The sequence below is a fragment of the Anabrus simplex genome, chromosome 1, assembly GCF_040414725.1.
Source record: "Anabrus simplex isolate iqAnaSimp1 chromosome 1, ASM4041472v1, whole genome shotgun sequence".
Lineage (NCBI taxonomy): Eukaryota > Metazoa > Arthropoda > Insecta > Orthoptera > Tettigoniidae > Anabrus > Anabrus simplex.
The window spans coordinates 13,622,228-13,641,126 of record NC_090265.1 but is presented as its reverse complement, the minus strand read 5'-3'; positions in this window follow the sequence as shown (position 1 = coordinate 13,641,126).

The window sequence follows — 18,899 nt, the reverse complement described above, 5'->3', positions numbered from 1 at the left end:
TCGACAAATATGAGCCGAGCATAGAACGTGTTTTTCAAGACACTGTACTACAGTATAACCTGCCAAAACCGGATCTCCTTCATGCCATGAACCTGTACAAATGGATAATACACTGTGTTAAATAATACTTCAAAAAGGAGAAAAAAGTACATTTACTTGTGCCAGGCTCCTCGCATTCATCTGTTCTGGCCGACTTCCCTTGCTCAACTCCAATCCCGACGACATTAGGTTTGCGATACCTAGTAAGTCTTCGTAGTTCTTCCCCATCTTGTCGATGTCCTAATTCTTCGAAGTGTCGGATCTCTTGCATTTTCCTTCTGATTACTGCCGTTAGAGGATTGCTGCCGAGTTGTACTTCCTCATATACAATAATAATCATCACCACCACTAATTTCTGTAGCATTACGAATGGAGCCACGGTCAAGTTTGCACTTTCGTGTTTCTAGGTTCCTCTGCTCACATAGAGAAATTCATCACCGGGTGATTTTTAGAATTTATACTGATATTCATGGATGTGAAGAGACATCCTTTCTATCACGGATGGGGTTCATCTACAATTAGCGTTAGACACCATGGTAGCCATGGCATCCATTGTTTGTCTGTGTACACTAGTGTCCAAAAGTTAAGCGTAAGTTACGAGTAAGCAGGGCAACGGGAATAGACCACAAATCGTACGACATATGCACCTACCAACCTTACCTGTTCGCTCTGTATAGGAAAGGAGTGTTCCCTGTTTTGACTAGCTGCGTAACCGGATATTCCCTCAGTCGTGTTCTCCCTGTTATAGGGAGCGGAATGAAGCCGCGTGGTGAACGTGACAATATAATGGCACAACGACGCCATTTGGACCCCGTTTTACAGAGTAGAATACTCGGCTTTAATGTGCCGCAAAGTGTCATTTCCAGGCTTTGGAGACGATTTCGAGACACACAAGATGTTAGTCGTAGACCAGTACCAGGTCGACCAAGGATAACCACCCCACAGCAGCACCAATATCTGGCCTTAACCGCCCGACGAAATCGGAGTGCATCTGCAAGGCAATTGTCGCCGGAGCTTGCAGCCATCTCAGGGGTTGCCGTTTCCCAGAAAACTGTGTACCGGAGGCTCAGAACAGCAGGAGAGTTTGCCCGACGTCCAGCTGTGTGCTTCCCACTCACTCCACCACAGACACGTACTCGTTTACAGTGGATCCGTCCACATCGAAACTGGACCATGAATGAAAGGAGGCACGTGCTCTTCACAGATGAATCCCACTTCAGTTTTCAGAAGGTCTCCCACCGCACATTAATCTGGAGAAAACCGGGTAGCCGATACAACCACAGGAACATCGTGGAACGGAACCAGTATAGTGGTGGTGGTGTCATGGTGTAGGACGGCATCATGTTGAATGGGCGTACGGATCTGCACGTCTTCATGGGTGCTCAGAGGAACACTGTTAACGCTAGGAGATATAGGGATGAGGTAATGGGACATGTTCGACACTTCAGGGGTGCAGTTGGTCCACACGTCCTCTTAATGGAAGATAATGCCCGACCGCACCGCGCCTGTCTGGTGGATGAATGGGAAGATATTCATCGCATGGACTGGCCAGCGAGGTCTGCGGATCTGAATCCTATAGAACATGCATACGCATTAGGGAGGCGAATTGAATCCCGTAAGCCTCCACCAAGGACCCTCTAAAAGACCTTCGCATTGCCCTTTAGGAGGAATGGGATCGACTGCCACAAGAGCTCTTGAATCATCTGATAGAGAGCATGCCACGTCGCTGCGAAGCATGTGTGGCCGTCAGGGGTAACCATACACCCTATTGACAGCATATTTTGTTGTGGAAGACGTTGCCAAGTTTTGTTAGTTGTTGTCAAAGATCTACCTTAGCTATCAGAACCTTTCTGACACTATTTTTTGGACATATTGTGTGACATATGGGGTGTGATTCAGATTCCGTTTGTTCGGCAATCCGTCTGACATTCCTATCAGGTGGTATGGCCTCGTTTTGTGATTATGCTTAACTTTTGGACACTAGTGTATATTGTGTATATTGTCAATCAATCAATCAATCAATCAATCAATCAATCAATCAATCAATCAATCAATCAATCAATCAATCAATCAATCAATCAATCAATCAATCAATCAATCAATCAATCAATCAATCAATCAATCAATCAATCAATCAATCAATCAATCAATCAATCAATCAATCAATCAATCAATCAATCAATCAATCAATCAATCAATCAATCAATCAATCAATCAATCAATCAATCAATCAATCAATCAATCAATCAATCAATCAATCAATCAATCAATCAATCAATCAATCAATCAATCAATCAATCAATCAATCAATCAATCAATCAATCAATCAATCAATCAATCAATCAATCAATCAATCAATCAATCAATCAATCAATCAATCAATCAATCAATCAATCAATCAATCAATCAATCAATCAATCAATCAATCAATCAATCAATCAATCAATCAATCAATCAATCAATCAATCAATCAATACTGATCTGCATTTAGGGCAGTCGCCCAGGTGGCAGATTCCCTATCTGTTGCTTTCCTAGCCTTTTCCGAAATGATTTCAAAGAAATCGGAAAGTTATTCCAATCCCTAACTCCCCTTCCTATAAATGAATATTTGCCCCAGTTTGTCCTCTTGAATTCCAACTTTATCTTCATATCGTGATCTTTCCTACTTTTATAAACGCCATTCAAACCTATTCGTCTACTAATGTCACTCCACGCCATCTCGCCGCTGACAGCTCGGAACATACCACTTAGTCGAGCAGCTCTTCTTCTTTCTCTCAATTCTTCCCAACCCGAACATTGCAACATTTTTATAACGCTACTCTTTTGTCGGAAATCACCCAGAACAAATCGAGCTGCTTTTCTTTGGATTTTTTCCAGTTCTTGAATCAGGTAATCCTGGTGAGGGTCCCATACACTGGAACCATACTCTAGTTGGGGTCTTACCAGAGACTTATATGCACTCTCCTTTACATCCTTACTACAACCCCTAAACACCCTCATAACCATGTGTAGAGATCGGTACCCTTTATTTACAATCCCATTTATGTGATTACCCCAGTGAAGATCTTTCCTTGTGTCAGTAGGGTAATGTTCTCACTGTGACCAACAGCCTGAGAAAACCTCGTATCAATTGAAGTGCATTCCAATCATTTCTCCAGAATTAAAATAATTGAAATGGACGGAAGCGATTCCAGTGCTTTGGAATAAGAGGCAAGCACACTGTCGGGCTGGTAGTTAGTATTATATTCACGAGGTATGAAATGCCTTTCGTTTCCCACAATTCATGTGCCTTACCGTTCTTTTCTCGACACACTCATTATTCTTTCGATTTATCAGAAGCCTTTATGTCCCTGTGTGTGGACTGCATGACGTGTGAGGCTACTAAGATGGGAACAGCTCTGTCTCTCACCATCTTTGGCCCACAACATGGTCTGCCTTTATGCGAAGCGGAGAAAATTTACGAACGTGGATTTTTACTTCACCTCCATATTAAAAGAGTTTACTAAAGAGAGATTTGGAAAATCCGCCCGTTCGTCCGTTCTGCTGGACCGATTTGCCTCACTTCTATTTCATTCTCTCCAGAATTACCTGCCGGTGAATCATGAGACATTGATAGGTCTCCAGGTTCAGCCAACTTTTAGTAATCATAAAATAACGTCATTAAATTATCACACCAATAATTGCAGGCAAAGACTTACCTTAGCCCGCAATACATTCTGTTCCTAAGGCACTAATATTTTATCAATATTGTGATATTTTCATCCTTAGTAATGTCATTCCATGCAGCCATGTTCGATTACTACCTGTCAAGCCAGAGAGTACACAGTTGCTTTGATCACGGAAGAATACTATTCCTTGCTAGATAGACTTTCACCAGCTTCCGAAGATATTCAACAGATGCCAGAGAATTCCTAAGACCTAACTTCCTGCTGAGAGAGAAACCTCTACGTACAAGCAGAACCCATCATGACATACGCCTTGGACATTGTCTGGGAACACCCATCGAACGATAACGTAGCTACAGTAGAAAGAGTGAAGGCGTATATCTCAAAGAAGTTCTCTGTCTGGCAAAAAAGTGCACCGTCGACACCTACCAATGGGCTCACAAGAAAACCGTTCTGTATAGAAATATATTTGCCTTCTACGACACAATACCATTATTTACATCAAGAACAACATTAAAATGTTTAGATCTTTACCAAACAGATGATATGATGACGGCAGAATTGATGGATTCCAAGTAAGAACCGCGGCTTCTTATTAAATATTGATAAAACCTTTCAAAAGGCAACATGACTAAACCCGCGCCCTCAACACTGGTATATGAACTGACTCGAGGACTTTTCTACAACTCTAGAATCTGCAAAAGAATATCAAGACCTGTTACATGAATTCAACTTGAAGAAGACACGAATTTTCACTGATTTTTCTATAACGGACAAGAGACAATTGGTGCCAAAACCGCCCCGATCTGAGACATACAGTGACTAGTGCATCAATCCATGGTTTGCATCATAAGGCATGTGTTGTATCCGCTAAACTATGATTCTTTATGTATTGTGTCACGCCCTGGAGTGCCTGAATGGGCCTTGTTCTCTGACAAACCTCTGTAGCGAATAAGTTTATATTCCCACACATTGAGTGCTTTTCCATTTAATAACACAGCACGACTGCGAAAGGCGCAACAAGACGGGTTACCTCAGCAATTTACAACGATCACTGTCGAACAGTACGGGTCCTGAAAATAGCTCATGCGACTGGCATAGGCTCTTCTAAACACCGAATAACTGTGGCCAGACTCGGACTCAGACTTTAAGCAGCAACCACTGTACAATATTTCCATGATTACCTTGAACATAAACCCGCAGAAAGGAAAGTGCTATCATCAACACACATTACCGGAGGATTTATTGTAATTCGAAAATATTAGCAAGTGAAAGAATGGAGACTCATAAATCTAGTGCGCACACAATATACATCACGTGGATTACAGGCATTATGTAGAGAATTATTGCACTTAGTGATTTATAACAGGGGTTGGTAATTAATGACAGAGTCCGCAGCTTGAACAACGTTCCCATCATCTCCCCGCCGACACGAACATCTTCTGTTACATCCAGTGAAAACTTCCTGACACAAAAAAGAAGTGATCGGATGAAAACGCACGGAGTACAAGAGTGACCGGAAAGAAGGAGCTGATTATCATAGATACTTCTTGGCTGGTTCTGCATACCAATCCATCCATCCATCCATCCGTCCGTCCGTCCGTCCGTCCGTCCGTCCGTCCGTCCGTCCGTCCGTCCGTCCGTCCGTCCGTCCATCCATCCATCCATCCATCCATCCATCCATCCATCCATCCATCCATCCATCCATCCATCCATCCATCCATCCATCCATCCATCCATCCATCCATCCATCCATCAAGGAACTGGGCGTTTTATCAAGCATTCCCTCTGGTAAATTATTCCAAATCCTAACTTATCTTCCTACAAACTAAATGTTTCCCAATTTGTCCTTTTGAATTCTAAATTTGTCTTCATATTGTGATCTTTTCTACTTTTAAAAAGTCCAGTCAGTCTTATTCGTCTACAAATGAAATGAAATGGCCTATGGCGTTTAGTGCCGGGAGTGTCCGACGACAAGTTCGGCCCGCCAGATGTAGGTCTTTCGTTTTTACGACCGTAGGCGACCTGCGCTCGTGATGAGGATGAAATGATAATGAAGAAGACACATAAACCCAGCCCCCGACCCAGTGGAATTCAAGAATTATGGTTGAAATTACCGACTCTGCCGGGAATCGAACCCGGGACCCCTGTGACCAAAGGCCAGCACGCTAACCATTTAGTTATGGAGCCGGATTATTCGTCTACAACTGTCATTCCACGCATCCTCTCCGCTTACAGGTCGGAACATACCAAGCAGTCGAGCAGCTCGTTTCCTTTCTCCCAAGTCTTCCCAGCCCGAACTTTGCAATATTTTCGTAACGCTAGTCTTTTATCAGAAATCACCCAGAACAAATCGAGCTTCTTTTCTTTGGATTTTTTCTAGTTCTAGAATCAAGTAATCTTGGTGAGGGTCCCATACACTGGGGGGCCGATGACCTTCGATGTTAGGCCCCTTTAAACAACAAGCATCATCCCATACACTGGAACAATACTCTAGTAGCAGACACTTATACGTCGTCCCATTTGCATCCTCACTACAACCCCTAAATACCCTCATAACCACGTGGTGAGATCTGTAACAATGGTTGAGAACCTTGTTAATGTTATTACACCAAAGCAGATCGTCCCTAGGCACTTACTGCGATCCCATTGAAACGGAGAGTACGTTTGCTTCTTCGTGACATTTGAAACCTGACTTTACCTGATGATTGAGTGGCGTCCATTGTCGAGGTCTTTCTTGCTCTCGCTCACAATCCTGTAAATTATTTACCACTCTATAACAGCATTCGCAAGATAGCCTAACCTGTGTTTCACCCACCTTCTTCATTCATATCATTCACATAGAAGAAAACATATGGGTGCAATAATACTGCTTTGCGTAACCCCTTTCTTTCTTCTCTGAGTTCTATTTTCTATAAAAATAGCAATCTATTCAGCCACTCTATTTTATAGTCGGATAGTGCTTACGTACTTTAGCAGTCTCCCATGTTGAACGATAACAAAAGCCTTGGATAGGTCCTAAACGATGCAGTCCATTTGATCACCTGAATTTGAAATATCTGTTATATTCAGCTGGAATCCTACAAGTTGAAAGTCACTGGAATAGAATTTCCTGAACCCGATCGGCCTTTTGTCAAACCAGTCAGGAATTTCGCCAACGTGTTTTGTAACGTAGTCAGATAGAATGTTTTGCGAGGGATGCTAGTACGGTGTATGTCGCCCACTATGTCGACGAGTAGCTGTGGCTGTAGTGCACGTTGGCCACTAAAACTGGCCCCATGTAGGGCACTAATCCTGCTCTATTCCACTCCGAGTCTTCGTAGAATAGATTTGGTGTCAGGAAGTTCATGTACAATACGAGGGAGTTACATTCACCCGCGCTCCGACTGTGTAGTGAGGGTTGCATATACGACGGGCATTGTAACAGGTCAAACCCCGAAAGTATGTGCGAAATCTCATTGGGAAAGATTTTTATGATAAGAGGATACTTGATATTAATTTGAAAAGTAACCTACTACTAACCATGTGACGGAGCCACAATCATTACGACTTCCTCGTCGACGACATGTGTTGTTCCATTCCTGACGTCCACGCTGGGTTCTTTCTGCCTATATGAATTGCTTTAGGTCACACGGAAGGAGGTAGGCCTTATGCCGTCTGCGGGACAAGAAGCAGCTAGGAGTAGAAACGAAGCGCCCGTGGCCTTGATGAAGATATAGCCTTGTGTGAAAGTGGAAAATCACGGAAAACCATCTTCAGTGCTGCCCACAGTGGGGTTCGGACACACTATCTCTATGACCAAACCGCGCAGTTACTTGCTCGGTTACGTGATATTTAAACCGTTCACTGACACGATGGCAACTGCTAAACCAATCGTGGCTATTACGGGTAATTTAGTAAATTTATTGAGGTCATGGGGATAAGGTATGGTTTGCAGTGTTAAGGTTGATATTTTACTTTAAACGATATTCTTCTTCTTCTTCATATTCTATCGCATGTCCCACATCCTTGTGGGGTCGTACATGATTATATGGCCTTGTTTTACGGCTGAGACCCTCCCTGACGCCAGCCCACTATTGCGTGTTCTTGTGGTTGTTGGTAGTGTTGTAGGTATAGGACGCAAATACTCGTCACCAAATCATAGGAGTTAACCGTACGTGATTAAAATAGACTATACGGCCGGGAATCGAGCTCGGGATGCTCTGAACCAGAGATCATTCAGTTAAGTAGTCGGTGTTTTCAGCAAATAATTCTTATTTAAGGTTGCCTTTTACGGATACAGTAGAACCTCTGTTCAACCGAAACGGCTGACAATAACTATTTTCGGTAAAAAGGAACATTGTCTCTAAATGTATGACAAAGGAGATGATTGCCCCCCTCCCCTCTGTGTTGACAAGTCAGTTTTTGTGATGTGGCGAATCAAAGCTTCTGACGTTCCGCTAATGACGCGGTGGTGTGACATAGCGATGTGTAGAGAAGAACTAACCTTTTCAGAAAGTTAGTGCAGCATGAACAGTATACGTATATGAAGTATGGAACATGTATAGTGGTTTGGGTTGATTAAAATATTTTGTTAGCATTGTATATGAGTTGTCTTAATTTACTTTAATCCAATACGTCAAAATATTCTTAACCACAACAATGATATTTTAATTATCATTCGAAATTTTGATTATCGAAAACCACCTGTTCCCCCTTCGTTCTGGTTAACAGAGGTTTCTTGCTATCACAGACGTAGGGTTGTGTTTCCACACACTGTTGGCCGGGCTGAGTAACTCGTGCGCTGGCCTTCTGAGCCCTACATGGCAAGTCCGATCCTGGCTCAGTTCGGCGGTATTTGAAGGTGCTCCAATACGTCAACCTTGTGTCAGTAGATTGACTGGCACGTGAAAGAAATCCTGGGGGACAAAATTCCGGCATCTTAGCGTCTCATGAAACAGTACAAGTAGTTGGAGGTACTGCACACATAGTTGGGGTATACCGTTAAGAGAAACCCGGGAATACACACTCAGAGGGTCGGTTTTCCTTTTAATGCCGTCACTAATATCGCAGTTGATTAGCCCCACTTCGAAATCCGTCCGATGGCTTCACACAGACACTTAAAGACCCCTGCGTCATTCTTATCACTCTCCCACCTCTGAGGATCGTGATCTCCGAGGAAGCTATGGCTCCCTGTAGGTCCTCGGCCACGCGTGCTGCACCTAAGGTGTTCAAGATGTTACTCTTGATACTGCTCGAACATCAAGTGGGAATATGTACACGATCTCCCTTCCCGGGAACATTTCCAAGAATGATCAGTTTTTCTATGCAGCCATTTCAACGTCGCACAGTGTGTCCGAAGAATTGTCGAACTTCTTGTTTACATAATGAAGATAATCTCGTCCTGAGGTGGTTAATAATGGAATCACGGGTGCGAAGTGCTGTCCAAGGAATGCGTAACATTCTTCACCAGCACCACATTTCAAAACAATCAATTTCTTTCAGTTCTGTAGCAGGAATTGTCCACGTCTTACCTCCATGGAGGAAACCAGACTGGATACTACCCGCATGCTCAGTGGTAAGGAGGTAGAGCGATCCTCTCGTAGACAGGACAAATTCGTCATTACATTTTGGTCCAAATCAGTTCTTTTCTTAATCTCAGGAGCGTAGTATCTCAACTGTAAATGACTGAACCAAGGTATAGAATTTCTGAGACGTTCTTTAATTCCTTGAAGATGTCTGTGCTGGCTAATTTAAAAGTGGGGAATACAGTAGGTCCAGTAGTCCAGGTAGTCCAGTAGTCTTAGCCCTCGACTATTCACGAAGTTCATGTCTTGGATGACAGGGGACGAGAGACGCCCAGCAGACGCTCGTTACGTCTTGTGAGGAGAACGAACACTGCTTCACAGCCACTTTCGAGTGCGATACCTGAACAGTTTCGTGAGAGTTTGTTTGTTACTGGCGCATGACATCTCTCGCGTACGTTCACAAATTGCTTATAAACGACGTCACCGACCACGTTGATTTATTCTGTGGATGGCGATAATGTATTTATTTGATCAGTGACAATCTGAGACAGCGTAGTGCTGCGTTACAAATATAAATCTCCTACATGCAATGGATACAGCAACTAATCTAAAAATGAAACCACTTTTCCCTTTGCAAAAAACAAGGATCATAGATATGAAAATAAATTCATAGGGCTAAGTCATATCTCCAATACCCTTTTAAAATAATTTGGGTTAAATTTAGTGCTTGGTAAATAAGAATAAAAATAACTTTGGTAAATTTTTGCTTGGTAAATAAGAAAAATATAATTTGTAAATACTAAGGTGAGGTTTTTAACAATAAATATTGAACGCATGACCTTTGTGCCCTAAGAACATTATGCATAATGTAACAATTAAATTAAAAGTTGGATTCTTGATAGCATGGATTTGACACGTGACGAGGGGGTGATTACCTTCGGTCCCACGCTCTGGGGTATGTGACGTCAACCACACGTGTCGACGGCGGAAGAATCTCAAGTCATTTTTATGAACTATTTCAAAGCGCGTGTACATGGCGTGACCACGCCAAGTCAAAAAAATATAGTGCCTATCAAAGGAGGTCAATCATCTCACAAATCGAACCCGTAAAATTGTTAAATGTCCATGAACACTACCGCCAGAAATGTAGCAAGCATGTAGTCACTTTCAAAACTCTTGAAATTACAGTTTAGGTAAGTCAGAAAATTTTTAGAAATTTTCTTGGCGGCAAAGGGAGAGATCCGAAGAGAGGGGGTAACTGCTATAAATATGAAGGGACGCCATGACGAACCTTCCTTCTCCGGCATTTGTGATACAAAGCGGACGAAAAATTGTTGAGCTGCTCTGCGAAATCAAACCAACGAAAGTAGACTGAGTTCAACTGCAGATTTTAGCCATTGCGGCTAAGTCTGGACTCCATGAGGAGATAGTTTTCTTGAGTGAAATAATTGTACCAGATAGGACGTTCAAAGTACTGAATAAATTCTAATGTGATTAAGTAATTCGTGTGCGAAAATAATTATAGTCCATCGTGTGCGTTCAAGCAAACAAGTGAAGGGTATTTTCTTTTTTTTAATGCTTTATTCCAGGAAACCTGAAGAAATAATAATAAATTGTGAAGCCATGAATGTAAAAATGGCTAAATAAAATGCCAGGGTCACAGGTGAGCCCTAAGACGAATACTGGCATGAAGACATGAGGTAGGTGACTTTCCATCTTACTACCTCTTATATACTGTCTCGTGATTTCTTAAAGTGTATTTGAATGGGGATATACGACGCAGTGGTCACCCTACTAAGTTTTGTAAATGTGAGAGTACGACTAAAAGAGTCATTTGTTTTATTTTCCACTTGGATAAATTTTTGAAGTTTTGCGAGTGCCGTATAGTGTTGTAAAAAGTTATTGAATAGGGTTCCGAAGTGATATCACGTCCAATGTAGATCGTCATCCGTGTGAGTGTACTGCCTATATTTTGTGATGTCAAATTAAGATGTTCATTCGACGTAAAATTTTTCTGTCTGCAATTTGACGTTAATAATAATAATCCATGGTCACTCATTTTCAATTGAGCGGCAGCGCGCTGTCGGGTGAGAGCCTAGGGTGATGAATTTGGTCACGGAGAGAAACGTTTTTTTTTTTGCCCATTTTAAACTGTGTCTGACTGACAAATAAAAGATCTAGTAGAATGTCTCAGTCATTTCTCGTAAAAATCAAGTTATTAAATACGATATCATTTATGCGAAGTTATTCATGATTAATGCATTGTGCGATATTAGACGTCGGGATTTCTAGTAAGGATTTTATTCCAGTTCTTTGTCGATGATAATTGTGGAGCTGGGAAACAGAGGTTAGTTTTGTGAATCAGGTTGGACCTGTCATTGAAGCCGGGACACGGAAGCCCGAGGAATGTTTTATATGAGTTGAGATGAGATGTGTGAATCAGGTTAGAGTCCTGTCATTTGAAGCCGGGACATGATAGCCCGAGGAATATTTTATAATGTTGAGAATGGAAAGAAATTCATAGAAATCCATAGCGGTATCAATTGGCGATGCGTATAATTAGTATGGGCATCTTGAAGCATAATCTGTGCATTTTGTTGGTTAGAATATCGTATTTGTTTAATTATGTCGGCAGAGTTTAAAGGGAGCATTTTGAGAAGTCAGTCAGGTAGAACGAACCGGGTGGTTTATGTAACTGCCAAGCGAGCATGGGGTGAGAGGCCTCGGCGGACAGCGGGGATAATAACGGGAAAGAAGTGGAGTTGAGATTGTACTGTAATTCTCGGCCAGGGGAAACGTTAAAATGCTGGATTTAGTTGAAATTCATAGCCGGTAATGATCTAAGTATTGTGAAATACTGTAATTGGGGATGTAATGAACATTTGAAATCACGAACTTTGAGTATAAGGAACAGAGTAACCCAATTTCAGGGTTGTCCAAAATGTAGAGCGATGGTCGTGATGATCGGTTTGTCTGTGAGGGGCGTGCAAAATTCATAATGGTAATGACGAGATATGACATCGTAATTATATGGCGAGTTGTTTGGTTTGTGCGTAGATTATTAGGATATCCAAGTGTTAATAACGGTTAGGACTAGATTAGATTTTTAAGCATGATATCACGAGATAGGATATATATAGCTGGACATGAATTATGTAAAATTCTTTTCCAGCCAGATAAACATCGCAATATTGAACTCACATCACAGCTGCGTAGGAATTTGTGAAGAAACCAGAGTCCGCGGAGATAAAATTTACTGATCTTTAACATTTCGTTAAATCATTTAAATTTATTTAATTATTAAATTCAGTGAAACCGCATTTTGAAATAACTTTAATCAAGCGAATAACTTGGAGATGCATTCTGCAAATTTTAGTTTGTTTTCTGGGGAATATTAACATGTAAAGTAACGATAAAGGGGACATATCCGAAGGAAATAGATTTTACTGCCACAAAGTTTGTGAGCATTGCTATTGTTGTAATTATTGAACTTTGATTGATTGAGCAGTGAATGTGCTGGGGATAGTAAAGTGGAACTTTGGTCATCAACCGATGTAACTTAATTGTGTTTAGCCTTCAGCCTAGAAACTTGGATGGTCAGGGGGTCATCAACCTCAGTGACTTAGATTACGGCCATATGCCATCGTAGCATCATTTCCTTGCGGTCATCATCCACAATGACTTTAAAGTAACTTAGAAGAGTAGATGTCGGTCCATGACATAGACGCAGGTCACATCGATTCAATTAAGGGTCCATGCCGTAGAACCACTGTGTGGCACACACCGATTGGACGGCCTTAATTATTCCCAGAGTCCAGAGTTCGTGTTACGAGGGCTGGACCATAACGAATCACTATGATGGTACATGTGGTCTCACATGGAAGCCGAATTTAAGGGTTTCCAGACTTTCCTTTCTTAAATGATTAATAAATTGAGACAATGGTTTCTAATATGAATGCCCGTCAGGCAGTTACGTTAAAGTCTCACACCAGTGTTCTGACATTTATGTAAAAATGATTGTGGTGTCCAGTGGACACAATTGACTATGACACCGTTGACATAGTAAATTACTTCAGAATTTTCCTGAATAAATAGGCATCTTTTAAACAGACCTTCCATTCCAGTAGATAGATTAGAATTAATGAACCCTACCTTTACCTCAGCAAGTAACGAAGAACCCGAAACGACCCAAGAGACAGATCTCATGAACTTTGCTGATAGGTAAGGAAGGTAGGTATCCCTCAATATGGACCTAAAGGGTTCAATATACTCTCTCTTATTATGAATAAATAAATAAATAAATAATTTAGGTAAATTGTACTAAATCAACAAAACATAATATTTTTGAAAACGAAAACCTCATTACTAAAGGAGCTCCATAAATAAAACTAAATGTATCATTTTACCTGATATCTACATTTAAAATAAATTAATTTTCTAAGGATCATTATTAGTGGAAGGTTCGAACAACGAACGCATAGTAGAAAATGCTAAATGCGTCGCCCCAATAAATCACAAGGGCATCACTGGCCAAAAATACCAGTCACATAGCACCGAAGAACCGAATAACATAGTAAAATTTAGCATCACCAAAATTAAACCACCAACAGAAGGAAACGAGAAGACATCCGTTCATCTGCCGTACACTTGAAGAGAGAACCGGTCAGGTAATACCAAAATTAGTAATCACATACTCAAATACACACTCGTAAGAGAGCAATAACAATGGGCCTAACCCCACGGAATACAGAAGCAGACTCCCATGCGATAAGATAATAATAATAACAATAATAATAATAATAATATACTATTTGGGAAAATTAGTGTCAATGGAGGTTGCTCGATGCACCATTCAAAAGTTCCCTTACTGAGGAGAAACGGACCCGTAATAAAATGGAAAATAGAACAAGAAGTCACAATATATTATAACGTCGCACACTGGCAGAATTTACAAGCACGGCAGCAATAATTCAAATGAATCACAAGCATGAAGGGAACGTCACACGAAACACACCAAATTAAGCAGAAATAAAATAATAAATATGAAAAATAAAATGGAAAAGGCCCAAACACACACAGGGTTTAACGGACGTAACAGTGCACATACAACGGCTCCAATATAAAAGAGCACTTGAGTGAACGTAGAGTCAGGCGCTATCTGTCTAACAGCGTTCAAACTCACTACAGGTTCCATAGCGCGCCGATAGGTCGCGTTAATGTACACTTCAGGCAGTTGAAGGCACTATGTTACCAACCCAGGAATGTCAAATGTGCCATGCAAACGGCCCAACAACACATACGAAAAGTCCAAATATATTATACAGATACGAAGACGTACGAAGACGTACACCGACAGATTTCAAGTTTATTTATTAATTGTAACGCCACACTGGGAACGACAGTATTGAGAAACTGATCATGTTCCCGACAAGAGATGATTGTGGTCGAGTTTGCACTTGATGGTCGGAGTGTAGCTGGGGCGGCCTCTGTGGCCTAGGATCGCAAAGGATAGACAGAGTTGACTAATAGCCCCTCGGAGATCACGATCCTCAGAACTAAGAGATAGAGTTGAAAAATATTTGAGAGTTGGGAAAAATAAATCTAAACTTTCGATATTCATCATAATATGAATATCCCTTACTGAGTAAAATGCAGCCCTTGAAGAAGGTTATTGCCATCTTCATTCTGTATTTACATCGCTGCAGGTGCCCGGTAATGTCGAAATGTAACGTCTAGTTTGGAAACGTTCCGCCTGTCACACGCTCCACCGATATCCCCCTTGAATAGCATATTTCGAACATTTTGGAACTACAAAAGGCAGCAGATCTTTCTTCCGAATGCGTTTTAAAGCCATTTAGTATATGACATTTTGTAAAAAATAGTTCACAATTCTCAGCAAACAGAATTTTGTCAAATGTACACTTTTGATTTCAATTTGTCGTATATATAGTACAAGATAGCACGACGACATTATTCCGAGGTCTGCTGTCCGTGCGATGTAAAGCAACTATTCCAAGGTTATAGTTAGATACATACATACATACATACATACATACATACATACATACATACATACATACATACATACATACATACATACATACATACATACATACATACATACATACATACATACATACATACATACATACATACATACATACATACATACATACATACATTATCATTATTGACTGTTATGCCTTTCAGCGTTCAGTCTGCAAGCCTCTGTGAATTTACTAAACGTCGCCAAAATCCTCGATTTGCAACTAGTGTTGTGGCCCCATTTAGTTCTATACCTCTTATATTTAAATCGTTAGAAACCGAGTCTGACCATCGTCGTCATGGTCTACATCTACTTCTCTTACCCTCCATAACAGAGTAAATTATTCTCCTAGGTAACCTATCCTCCTCCATTCGCCTCACATGACCCCACCACCGAAGCCGGTTTATGCATACAGCTTCATCCATCGAGTTCATTCCTAAATTAGCCTTTATCTCCTCATTCCGAGCACCCTACTGCCATTGTTCCCATTTGTTTGTACCAGCAGTCATTCTTGCTACTTTCATATCTGTTACTTCTAACTTATGAATAAGATATCCTGAGTCCACCAAGCTTTCTCTCCCATAAAGCAAAGTTGGTCTGAAAACAGACCGATGTAGAGATAGTTTCGTCTGGGAGCTGACTTCCTTCTTACAGAATACTGCTGATCGCAACTGCGAGCTCACTGCATTAGCTATACGACACCTTGATTCAATCTCACTTACTATATTACCGTCCCGGGAGAACACACAACCTAAATACTTGAAATTATCAACCTGTTCTAGCTTTGCATCACCAATCTCACATTCAATTCTGTTGAATTTCTTACCTACTGATACCAATTTAGTCTTCGAGAGGCTACTTTTCATACCATACTTATTGCACCTATTTTCAAGTACCAAGATATTAGACTGCAGGCTTCCGGCACAATCTGCCATTAAGACCAAGTCGTCAGCATAGGCCAGACTGCTTATTACATTTCCACCTAACTGAATCCCTCCCTGCCATTTTATACCTTTCAGGAGATCAATCAATCAATCAATCAATCAATCAATCAATCAATCAATCAATCAATCAATCAATCAATCAATCGATCAATCAATCAATCAATCAATCAATCAATCAATCAATCAATCAATCAATCAATCAATCAATCAATCAATCAATCAATCAATCAATCAATCAATCAATCAATCAATCAATCAATCAATCAATCAATCTGCATTTAGGGCAGTCACCCAGGTGGCAGATTCCCTATCTGTTGCTTTCCTAGCCTGTTCCTAAATGATTTCAAAGAAATTGGAATTTTATTGAACGTCTCCCTTGGTAAGTTATTCCAATCCCTAACTCCCCTTCCTATACATGAATATTTGCCCCAGTTTATCCTCTTGAATTCCAACTTTATTTTCATATTGTGATCTTTCCTACTTTTATAAACGCCATTCAAACTTATTCGTCTACTAATGTCATTCCACGCCAACTCTCCGCAGACAGCTCGGAACATACCACTTAGTCGAGCAGCTCTTCTTCTTTCTCTCAGTTCTTCCCAACCCAAACATTGCAACATTTTTGTAACGCTACTCTTTTGTCGGAAATCACCCAGAACAAATCGAGCTGCTTTTCTTTGGATTTTTTCCAGTTCTTGGATCAGGTAATCCTGGTGAGGGTCCCATACACTGGAACCATACTCTAGTTGGGGTCTTACCAGATACTTATATGCCCTCTCCTTTACATCCTTACTACAACCCCTAAAACACCCTCATAACCATGTGCAGAGATCTGTACCCTTTATTTACAATCCCATTTATGTGATTACCCCAATGAAGATCTTTCCTTATATTAACACCAAAAGGAACTTTCACCCCTTCAACGCAGTAATTAAAACTGAGAGGACTTTTCCTATTTGTGAAACTCACAACCTGACTTTTAACCCCGTTTATCATCATACCATTGCCTGCTGTCCATCTCACAACATTTTCGACGTCACGCTGCAGTTGTTCACAATCTTGTAATATTTATCACTCTATAGAGAATAACATCATCCGCAAAATCCTTACCTCCGATTCCACTCCTTTACTCATATCATTTATATATATAAGAAAACGTAAAGGTCCGATAATACTGCCTTGAGGAATTCCCCTCTTAATTATTACAGGGTCAGATAAAGCTTCACCTACCCTAATTCTCTGAGATCTATTTTCTAGAAATATAGCAACCCATTCAGTCACTCTTTTGTCTAGTCCAATTGCACTCATTTTTGCCAGTAGTCTCCCATGATCCACCCTATCAAATGCTTTAGACAGGTCAATCGCGATACAGTCCATTTGACCTCCAGAATCCAAGATATCTGCTATATCTTGCTGGAATCCTACAAGTTGAGCTTCAGTGGAATAACCTTTCCTAAAACCGAATTGCCTTCTATCGAACCAGTTATTAATTTCGCAAACATGTCTAATATAATCAGAAAGAATGCCTTCCCAAAGCTTACATACAATGCATGTCAAACTTACTGGCCTGTAATTTTCAGCTTTATGTCTATCACCCTTTTATTTATACACAGGGGCTACTATAGTAACTCTCCATTTATCTGGTATAGCTCCTCCAATCAAACAATAATCAAATAAGTACTTCAGATATGGTACTATATCCCAACCCATTGTCTTTAGTATATCCCCAGAAATCTGATCAATTCCAGCCGCTTTTCTAGTTTTCAACTTTTGTATCTTATTGTAAATGTCATTGTTATCATATGTAAATTTTATTACTTCTTTGGCCTTAGTCTCCTCCTCTATCTCGACATTATCCTTGTAACCAACAATCTTTACATACTGCTGACTGAATACTTCTGCCTTTTGAAGATCCTCACATACACACTCCCCTTGTTCATTAATTATTCCTGGAATGTCCTTCTTGGAACCTGTTTTTGCCTTAAAATACCTATACATACCCTTCCATTTTTCACTAAAATTTGTATGACTACCAATTATGCTTTCCATCATGTTATCCTTAGCTGCCTTCTTCTCTAGATTCAATTTTCTAGTAAGTTTCTTCAATTTCTCCTTACTTCCACAGCCATTTCTAACTCTATTTCTTTCCAGTCTGCACCTCCTTCTTAGTCTCTTTATTTCTCTATTACACTCGTATGTGATGTGGATTGTCATAGTGGAATATATATACGATTTTTCATGATTTTACGCTAAGCTTTTAACATTCAAAGACCGAAAATTATTACCTACTGGCCATGGGTAAGTACTGCAAGGCGCAAGTACAACTTGCACGACCGAAGGTCGGTAATGTCTTTTAGGTTGAGCCAGAGGCACTCCTGAAGCCTGTGGTAATGTGATGGGGAGGGCCCGTGTAATATAAACGGTTTTTGGTTCGCGTGGATGTTGACGGGGTTGTAGGAGTATCTTTGGTTTTAGGGATATTTTTGTCTTGTGTTATGTAAAAAACAAGGCATCACTGGGATATGTGTTTAATTGAGTGTATAGTTGAAGGTGTGCCATAAAACTACCTCTGTCTTCAATATTTATCCATTTATACAGGTGAAAAGTTATTTGTTGCCTAACGGCAACAATATGCAGTAGAGGATTAATACCATGGTCCCCCAGTGTAGCTAACATTATTTTCCTCGGTACCCTATCA